This window comes from Petaurus breviceps, unplaced genomic scaffold, assembly GCF_028583685.1.
Source record: "Petaurus breviceps papuanus isolate PSGF00001 unplaced genomic scaffold, PetGlider_PUasm1.0 179, whole genome shotgun sequence".
NCBI classification, from domain to species: domain Eukaryota; kingdom Metazoa; phylum Chordata; class Mammalia; order Diprotodontia; family Petauridae; genus Petaurus; species Petaurus breviceps.
Genome location: NW_027185779.1, coordinates 6,270,031 through 6,281,048, shown reverse-complemented (window position 1 = coordinate 6,281,048; position 11,018 = coordinate 6,270,031). Strand labels below are relative to the sequence as shown.

Below are 11,018 nucleotides of genomic sequence, written 5' to 3'. Positions count from 1 at the left end.
ATAAATAGGAAAGAATAAAATCAAGCTGTCCCCCTCCCCCATGTCCCAAGACCCTTACTATATCCTAGTGGAGATATCATAGGAAACTGGTGGTGTGGAACCAGAACTAAAAAGAGAAATGGGGAAATAATGAGAGGTACATGAATGATGGTGCAGCAAAGGGGATGGAGAGTGCTTGGTTAGACAAGTAGGAGAAGAAATGGAAAGACATTGTCATGAAAAGCCAAAGAGGAGAAAGAATCTAATGGAAAGAAGTGGTCAACAGCATCAGACATGGCAGAGAGCACAAGAAGAATGAGGACTGAGTAAAACTCAGATGTAACAATTAAGAGATCATTGGTAAGTTTAGAGAGAACATTTACAGTCAGGTGGTGAGGTTGGAAGCCCACCACTGGGACCTGACAGGGGACAAATTAGTGATGCAGACAGTAAGTGCTAATGGAGTTCAGAGTGAGAGAGAGCACTTTAGAAAGAAATGGGATTTTGTAATTTTCAAGTGCATATATTAATTCAAACTGGGCTTGCCAAGTGTCACCTCACAGAGGTCCTTAGGGAACTTGCATTAATGAATAGATAAGAATGACTCCTGCTTAGCTATGCTATTTTCATTTGAGTAGGTGTTCCTGAAATGCTTGAGGGTCCTGGAAGACAGATTGCTCCCTTACATAGTTTAGGCGTTTAGGTTGGTCTAGTTGATCAGGTAATAAGATCATAGAATCATAGATCTACAACAAAAAGGGACTTTAGAAATCTTCTGATCCCATTTCTTCATTTGACAGATGAGGAGACAGGTTCAGAGATATGAAGTGACTTTCTCAAAGTCACGTAACTAGTAAGTGGCAGAGCCATAACTTAGGTCATTCCAATATATTATACTTAACACTAATAACATATTATGAAGGAAAAGAGTATTTGTTAATGGTAAAATTTTACCTGTCCCCTTACAAATGGCCTCAAAATTTTTAAATGAAGTTTTAAAATTTGCCCTTACACATATTTATACATAGGTTTAGGCTTTATAACCTACAGAAGAGATTGACTTTAGCTAGACATTCTTAAATTTTTGTGTGTGTGTCATAGACCCCTTCGTGGTAAAGTCTATGGCTCTCTTTAATGGATAAATGTTTTAAATGCATAAAAGAAAATGCATAGGATTGCAAAGGAAGCCAATTACATTGAAATACATGTATCACTATTAAAAGCTTCAAATTTATGGAACCCACAGAAATCCAGTTATGGACTCTAGGTATCCCTGGATCCCAGGTTAAAAATACTTGGCTTGAGCTTCAAATACATTCACATATTTGTGAACAATTATTAAGCTCAAGATGCCATTTGGTCTATGAAATTTTGATGACTATAACAAACAGAAAATTGGAAAAGTTGAAACCCTTTCTGTGAAAAGTAAACACAATTGCATAAATGTTGATCGAATGAGTACTAAGAAATAATCATCTTTATGAGTTCAAATCTGGCCTCAGACACTTAATAGTTGTGTATAACCCTGGGAAAATCATTTGCCTGTTTTGTCTCAGTTTCCTCATCTGTAAAATTAACTGGAGAAAGAAATGGCAAACCACTCCAGTATCTTTGTCAAGAAAACCCCAAATGGGGTGAAGAAGAGGTGGATGAGACCGAACAATAACAAATTAGGGAAACAATCTCATTTGATTCTTACAATAACTCTCTGAAGGAGATAACTCAGATATTTATTATCCCCATTTTACAGACAAGGAAATTATAATTCAGAAAGGTTAAGTCAGTCAATAAATATTTATTAACCACCTTTCAAATATCAGGCACTGTACTAAGCACTAGGGATACAAAGAAAGGTGAAAGACCATCCTTGCCCTCAAGGAGCTCACAGTTTAATGGAGGAGATAAGATATTAGACAACTATGTACAAACAAGCCAGACAGCACAAATTGGAAATAATGAAAAGGGAAAAGGCATTGGAATTAAGAGATCATGAAAGGTCATTTTCTTATAGAAAGTGAGTTTTAGCTGAGATTTTAAGAAAGTCAGAAGAGCCAGTAGGTGAAGATGAAGAGAGAGCATTCCAGGTATGAGGGACAACCAGTGTAGAGGTGGTTTGTGAATAGTCCTGTCAATTAGCTATTTAGCAACTAGTCACTTAGCAATAGATCAGGTATGATAGGAGTAGAATGGTTGGGAAGGAAAAGAAAGGACAGATGAGAAAAGCAATACAAAAAAGGAAAGAATGGGTTTAATAGCTTGCTATCAAAGGAAAGGTTAGGGAGGAATCAAGCTGCATTTTCAGTCCTGGATAACCAGTGCAATTGTACTGTTGATATAAATAGGAAAAGTTGGTGAAAGTAAAAAACACTTAAAAAAAAAGAAGAATGGATTTGGTTTAAGCATGTTAAGTTTGAAGGACTCTCATCAATGTCTGTTGGTATATGAAGATATGGAAGTATAGCTAGGAAGAAGTCAAATTTGAAGACATAGATTTAGAAATCATATGCATAGAAAAAATACAGAATTGTAGGATTTTAGGAAAAGAAGAAATATTAGAAATAACATAGTATAATGACTCCATTTTAGAGATAAGATATTGAGTCAAAGAAAACAAAAATAACTTGCCCAAGATCATCTGGTTAGTAGCTGAAATGAATGTATGAGACCTTAGAAAGGGAATATAAAGAAAAAAGAGTAGTGGATCAAGGACTGGACCCAGGGAAATGTGTTTAAGAGGAAAGAGGGAAAAAGGGAGTCAGAGATGGAGGCAATAAAATCAGAGACATAGAAGGAACAAGTAGAGAGTCAAGCAGGCCAAGTGAGAAGAAAATTCCAAAAAATGCAAGGTGGCCAATAGTATAGATAAATGTTGCAGAAAGCCCTAGCTGCCAATGACTCCACAATTAAAATGGGTGATTTAAGACCCATGGACTAGGTTAAAAGATGCTCTCATTTAACTGTTGTCAATTCATCAGTGAATTGGAGCAAATTGACCCAGAAGTCTAAATTATACAATTCAAATTTTTCAGGATCCATTTCTCCTACCTGTTTCTTCTTGCAAACTAACTTAACAATTCCATAGAAGTAGAGGGGTGGTTATTGGTTCCTTTTGTTTCTTAATTGGTGCTAAATTCCAAGACGTGCAAAGTCAGTGCTAGTGCCTAAATTGAACATTAGATTGTAATCTCTTCCAGTAGGTCGCTCCATTATATTGTGATCACCTCCATTAGACTATAAGTTCCCTAAAGGCAGGAACTGTCTTTTGCCTATTTTCATTTTCCCAGCACTTAGCACAATGCCTGGCATATAGTAGGCACCTAATAAATGTTGATTGATTGATTGAACAGAGCAAATGTCCAGTAAACTTTGCCTCTGTTATTATTCCCAGGATGTCCTCGTGCCAACATGCTTTGTACTTTAACCTTTAGCTTACATCTGCAGTCCAATTCTTGCCCTGAGTCCCAAGACTTCTGAATGGTGAGGAATCACCGTATATAGCCATGTCCCAGACCACAACCCTATCCTTTGATATGATACCTTCTGTTTCATGCATAATTTCTCTTTTCAGACTTGTGAGAGTAATGGAATATAAAGATTCCCCTGTATTGGCTTGGTTTTCAAATTGATTGTGTTAAAGCCCAGAGCTTGTTAATCCCACCTGTGGGATGGACTTGTTGATGTGAAAAGAGAGTCCTGAACTGGGAGGAGCTGGTGACGTGGATTTGGAGAGACAAGAGAGAGGCAGAAGAACTTTTTGGAAGCAGCACCCTCGTGGAGGCAGAGAGAAACTGAGAGAATTGCTGGGGGCCACTTTGAATTGCCCTGGACTTTTGAGACCTGCCCCCTGAGCTGCCAAGGACTGAGGAGACATGGCTGTTTTGCTGGTACTTTGTCTGTCTGTTTTGATGTTGTTTTGCCAGATTTGTCCACTGGTGAAAGACAGTCCTTTTGTTGAAGAAGTCCTGGAACCTGGCTGTTGGCTAAGAGCTCCTGAGACTGTCCTGCAGACAGACAGTGAATACTGTCCACTGGTGAAGGACAGTGCTGTTGTTGCAGGGGTCTGGGAACCTTTCTGTTGGTTCAGAGCTACTGAGACTGTCCTGAAGACAGAGAGTGAATACTGTCCACTGGTGAAGGACAATGCTGTTGTTGCAGGGGTCTGGAGACTGTCCTGCAGACAGAGTGAATACTGTCCACTGGTGAAGGACAGTGCTGTTGTTGCAGGGGTCTGGGAACCTTTCTGTTCGTTCAGAAGCCCTGAAGAAGGATTTTCTTGTTGTATGTTTACAGAAATCCTGGGAGAGGGTTTTGCTAATGTTTTCAGGGGTTCTAGGACTGTTCTACAGACAGAGGATGAATTAATGAAGAGACTGGCAATGTATCTTGTGGCCTTGCTAAGCCTTGTCTCCCCAGGAACTAAGATTGCTGAGAACTTTCCTCCTGTCAAGATGAAGAAAAGATCTCCATTTGAGAAGAGGGGCTTTGTGGTGGACTAAATGAAGGTACAGCCTAGGGGTGGAGTAGTATTTAGAACAGGGGCTTTGTAATTGATTGAATGAATGGAAGGTCCTGGGGTGGAGTAGTACTTGGAGATTATTTAATCACACTTAGTAAATGCTGTATTTTGAATGATGTCATGTTTTGATCTTCGCTGTTCTTGGTTGATCACTGAATAAAATGGAGAGCACCTATGCTGGTATTTTGAACCTTGGGAAGTTGCCTTTGCTTGGCATTACATTACAAGACTTTAGCTCTGAGAACAGTAATCAAATTGTAAACTAAGTCCCATAGACCGTTGGTAGTGATATTTTCCTCATTGGTGGAGATCAATGTAATTACATTACACTGAGATGGTTTGTCTCAATGAAATTATATTACATTGATCTCCACCAATGAGGAGAGAGTACTATACCAATGGGTTTTGGGACTCGGGTTCCAAAATCCACACTATGGTGCTGGAAAGGATGTTTTGAAACAATTGCTCTATGATTCTACTCACCATTCCTGTGTCTTCCCTAATTGAAGCCCTCCTCCCTGGCCAACATTCCCTATAGATAGTGTCTTTCCTTATTAGAATGTAAGCTACTTTAGGACAGGGATAGGCATGCTGGTTTTTATCTATAACCCTAGAACTTATCACACCTGTGTAATAATTACTTATATATATATATAGTGCTTACTATATATTAATATATTTAAATGCTTACTATAAATATAAATACCATGTAAGTAATACTACATATAATATGGAATATATAAATAATATATAATTACTATATATCTATAGATATATGCAGTAAGCACTTAACAAATGTGTATTCATTAATTCACTCACTCATCATTCATCATTCAAGTTAACCTGCTACCAAATACAATTGAACATCTCAGAGTGCTGAGGCTACCTTTAAAATGCCCCAGACCAGCCTCGTACAGACTTTTAGTCATCAAGAACTCCACATAGAACTTGCCTCAGTCAGGCATTTTAGATTTCATTTGCCTTCCTTCAAAAAAGGGCTCTGCTCCCTGTGTCCAATTTAGAAAGAAGAGAGATGCTAGATTTGAACACATTTTCATTCCTTGGTAATCTTGGAGGCTGGAGAAGGATGAATATTCTGAACATTCCCTAGGGGTTCATCATGATTTGGAGCAATGCCATTGTTTAGACTGTTGCTAATAATCCAGAAGTTTTCCCTTGTTAGAGCAGGATTGTCAGGGCTCAGGAGGAGGAGGAGAAAGAACACAGGGGAAAGACCTAGCTTTCATTTAGTCTGACCTCCCAGCACAAAAAAAGACCCAGCTTGTCTTCCTGAGCAATTCAAACTGAGTTTTCATCCTGTCTGACCTCCCAGCATGAGAGCCTTCTTGTTGAACAACTGGCCCTCAGCCCCAGTGGGTCTGGGCACCATTCCAGGCTTGGCACATCTCTCAGCTGCACTTGTCCTGTTACAAAAGAAAAAAAATTTTAAAAAGCAATCATTCAAAAGAGGGCAAGTGGGGGGAAATGAGAAAAAAAAATTATGGGTGCATTTGGTCTGTGGTCTTTAAGATGCCTGGAGATGATGCTTGTGCAATTAAGTCTGTCAAACTATCAGGATAACCTTTGGAACATCCTAGTTTGTGTGGCAAAGTTAATGGATAGTATGCCAGGAAAGCTTGGTCACTGGAGAAAGGTTCAGCCCTGCCCAGCTGGAACCTGACTTCTAACTACAGCTTCCTGCATTTCATCCCACTTCTCTACTTCCTTGGTAACCATTCTAGCAGAAACCCTGAGCCTATGAGAGCCAAAACCATAAGCATGGCCATGCCTTTTTCCTTTCAGTCTAATGCCTTCTAGACAGTAGCTGTTTACGTTTGAATGAAACATACTATCTCTGAGCATGCAAGGATTCAAGAAGAAATCATTCAATGCCCTCTTTCCAGATGGCTAATAAAAGGTATAAGAATCAATTAACCCTAACTGGCACACTGCTGACCATAGTGCAGGACTTAGCTGATTGATAACACTAGTGAACTGGAGCTCCCAGGTTAATACCACCCCAGGATCTCAGGCAAGTGGGGTTTTGAAAGAACATTTTATTTTTTCTGGGTCCCATTTGTTGTTGTTTTGACCATACTGGCTTCATTAAACTTCCTGGTAGTTGTCAATTCAATCCAATAAATCAACAAGGGTTTTATTAAGGGTTTACTGTGTTCTAGTCATTGTGCTAAGATAAAAGTGAAATAGTTCCTGTCCTCAAGGAAATTACATTCTAGTAGGGGAAAATACACACATACTCCCTCCACTAAAAATTATAAGCATGTATGGATACACAAATACAGGTAGGAGTATGCTGGAATTATCTTGAACAGACTCTCAAGAGCTGATTGTTAAATTTTATGTATGAGCATTTTGACCTTGGAAATTAGCAAATGCTACAAATTGGAAATTGATTTATTATTCTGTTGATTGTCTAGACTTAAGAAAGTGACTGAGAAAATGTTAGTAACACAGACTAAACTTAAAGTATGTCATGTATGTTTTTTCCAGATACTAGTTCTTTTAATATATATCAGCATACCTCTGTATGCATATATGTACATGTATATTATATTGTATGTTTCTGTATTGTGTGCATATGTGTATATGTAAATATATACATCTACATATACATGTATTTGTTTGTATATGAAATATTCAAGATAACTTTAGAGGGAAAAGGCACTAGTACCTACGAGTACCAGGAAATTATTTTTTTTTAGTGGTAAATTTATTTTTTAAATATTATTTATTTATTTTAACATTCTTTTCTTTGAAATTGAACTCCAAATTCTCTACCACCCTCTCACTCTTCCCCCACCCACTGTGAAGGCAAACAAAATGATATCTATTACATATGTGAAATAGTATAAAACATGTTTTTGTATTAGCCATATTGCAAAAAAAAGAAGAAAAGCAAATATATACATTCTCAAAAATATATATAGAAAGATACATTTCAATTTTTACTAAGAGTTCATCAGCTCTCTCTGGAAGTGAATAACCAGGAAAGTCATACTTGATATACCTCTTGGAGGAAGCCAGAGAATCCAGGAGACTAAGGTGTGGCAGGTAACATTCAGGCCTGGGAATCACCCAGTATAAAGGGATAAAGAAAAGAAATGAAATATTGTGTATGAGAAACAGCAAACAGACTAGAATGGGTGAACTGAAAGTGACATGTCTAAGTAGAATGGAAGGGTAAGAAATGACCATGAAAGTAGCTTTAAATGCCAAACCATTCAACTCAAGAAGTATTTTTTGAGCTCCTTATACACAGATAAGTTCTTCTTTTTCTGGATCATGCTTATTTCATTGGAATAGGGATGTCTGAGTAAAAGTCTTCCTCTGCCAATATAAATGAATACTTATCTGTGACTTACAATCTTAGAAAGGTGCTTGGGGCAATAAGAGGTTATGTGACTAGGCCAAGGTCACATAGTCAGTAGAGGTCAAAATAAACTCTGAGTCTTCTTGACTATGAACTCAGTTGTCCACTTTACCATGTTTCTTCTCACAGATACATACATACATATATGTGTGTATTATACACACACAAACACACACATACACATATAGAGACAGAAAGAGAGAGAGAGAGAGAGAGAGAATTAGTCTATATTTTAACCTATTTCTTAACCTCTGACTGAGGTGATAGAACCTGACCTAGGGTAGTGGGGAGAAGGGGATAGACATATCAGAGAGACTGTGGAGATCTAATCTATAGAATTTGACGACTGATTACAAGATGAGGTTTGAGGGACAGATCTGAGGTTGCAAATGAGGGTGAGCAGAAGTCATTTCAACTTCCTTTTATGTGATTTCCTCCCATTAGAAAGTAAGCTTCTTATGGGTGGCTAGGTGGGGAAGTGAATAGAGCACGAGCCCTGGAGTCAGGAGGACCTGAGTTCAAACCCAGCCTCAGACACTTATCACTTTACTAGCCGTGTGACCTTGGGCAAGTCAGTAATGCCAATTGCCTTGCCTTTCCCCTCCAAACAAACAAACAAACAAACAAAAATAGCATGTAAGCTTCTTCATGGCAGGAATTACCTTTCTTTTTGCTTGCTTTTGTATTCTCAGTTTTTACCACAGAGTCTAGCACTTAGTAAATAATTTATACTTATTGACTTGTTGACCAGAAGGATCACAGTACCTTCAACAATGTTTCTCCAACAAAGATAAGGCAGTCCACTCAAAGCTGGCTTTTGAATACCAAGAGAAGTTAATATTCTCCATAGATATATCTTCCTGTGTCTGTAATATTATCCTCTTGGCTAATTCAATGCATCCTGTATGTGTTCAGGCAGGTAGCTTGTCCCTCATCTGTAGGATGTCCACTGGTAGTTTAGCTGGCAGTCAGAGCACAGGACGGTAATGGATGGTGAACCTGTCATATCATTAGTGAGGTTAGAAACAGGTGCCTAATTAGATACAAGCCAAAATAAGTTTGGAGTAGGAATCTCTCTCTCTTTAAGGCAGTCAAAGACATGGCATTTGGGGAAAATTTTTCCTCTGAGAATGTCAGAATATCTTATAAAAACAGATCACATTTTCTCCACAAATAATCTAAGCTTCTTCTTTTTGCAGGCAGCAATACCTTCCCTTTTTGATGGACTGAGAAAAGAGTACCTAGGAAACTTCAGCGAAATGCTTAGAATTATTCAGTGAAATGTATATTCATTTGAGCTGAATTGTGAATTTAATTCAATTCCATTCCCTTCATGAACACATATCAAGTGCCTACGGTGTGAAAGGCACTGTTGTCCTAGTTAGGGAATGGAGAAGGGGAGATTCAGAAACAAAATTGATCAATAAAAAATAAGTACACATTCAAAGAATACAGAGTATACATTCATTCTACTGGAATGAAAATCTAGATAGAGGAATGAAATAGATAATAATTGAATGAGAAAGAAGAAAATTCCTTTTACTTCCCTGTTCTAAGCCATCTACTAAATGCCAATCAGAATATACAAAGAAATTTACTAAGATGAACCTCAGTTTGTTTTTTTTAATAAATTTTATTGGTAGTTTTTGTCTTTAATTTGCTCATATTTTCTAAATGTTTCCCTCTTCTCTCCACTACCAGAGAATCTTTTATAAAAAATTAATTAAAAAGAGGGAGAAAACACTTTAGTAAAACTAATACATCAAAATAAAAAAAAAAGGTTTATATTGTCAGCATTGGTCCACATCCATGGCTAACAGGGTGGGGAAGGTGCTTTCTTGTATGAAAGCAATGCCAGATAAAATAGAAAAGTCATAGGATCAGAAATTTAAAGTTAGAAGGGACCTCAATGGGTAATTTAATCCATCATCCCTTTTGTTTTATAGATGAGGAAATGAGACTCATAGAAATTAGGTGACTGCTTCTACTTCGAGTGAACATTAAATGGTGGATGATGCCGGTGCTGCAGGAGGTGAGGGAGGCCCCAGGGGTCCCTGGAGTTGGAGGCCAGGGGAGGCTTCCACAGTGGCTTCAGCAGTTGGGGCCGGGCCTGTGGTCAAGGCGGCGGGGCCTGGGGAGGAAAGGCCGAAGACAAGGAGTGGGTTCCTGTCACTAAGATGGGCCCGCTAGTCAAGGACATGAAGATCAAGTCTTTGGAAGAGATCTATCTTTTCTCGCTTTCTATCAAGGAGTCTGAGATCATAGATTTCTTCCTAGGATCTTCACTGAAAGATGAAATCTGAAGATCTGAAGATCATGCCTGTTCAGAAACAAACTAGAGCTGAACAACGTACCAGGTTCAAGGCTTTTGTGGCCATTGGTGACTACAATGGCCATGCTGGTCTGGGTGTCAAGTGTTGCACAGAAGTGGCCACAGCTATTAGTGGTGCTATCATTCTGGCCAAGCTGACCATCGTTCCTGTGAGATGTGGCTACTGGGGGAACAAGACTGGCAAACCTCACATAGTACCCTGCAAGGTCACTGGGCGATGTGGGTCGGTTCTGGGGAGCCTGATCCCCGCCCCTAGAGGTACTGGCATTGTCTTAGCTCCTGTGCCTAAGAAGCTCCTGATGATGGCTGGAATTGATGACTGCTACACTTCTGCAACAAGCTTAACTGCCACTCTGGGCAACTTTACTAAAGCCACCTTTGATGCCATCTCTGAAACATACAGCTATCTAACCCCAGACCTGTGGAAGGAGACTGTGTTCACTAAGTCTCCTTATCAGGAATTCACTGACCATCTTGTGAAGATTCACACTCGAGTGTCTGTCCAGAGGACCCAGGCAGCTGCTGTGGCAACCACATAGTTGTTTTTGTTTTGTTTCGTTTTTATAAACAAATAAATTGAACTATGCCTTCTAAAAAAAAAGAAAGAAATTAGGTGACTTACCTAAGTGCATTCAGTGACAGAGCCAGAATCCAAAGTTGCTGACTCCAAATCTACATTTCTTTCCATATCTTATGGCTTCAGAAAATGAAGAATGAGCAAAATTACTAATTTATAGCAAATTTATCAACCCTACTTTGGCACATCCTACAATGACTGGTTATGGGTAAAAACTGAACAG

At 38.7% G+C, this 11,018-nt stretch overlaps 1 pseudogene; it reads left to right on the top strand.

The window, feature by feature from the left end:
• Window positions 1–9,890: 9,890 nt before the first annotated feature.
• On the top strand, window positions 9,891–10,757 carry LOC138160057 (small ribosomal subunit protein uS5-like; annotated as a pseudogene).
• The last annotated feature ends 261 nt before the right edge of the window (window positions 10,758–11,018 follow it).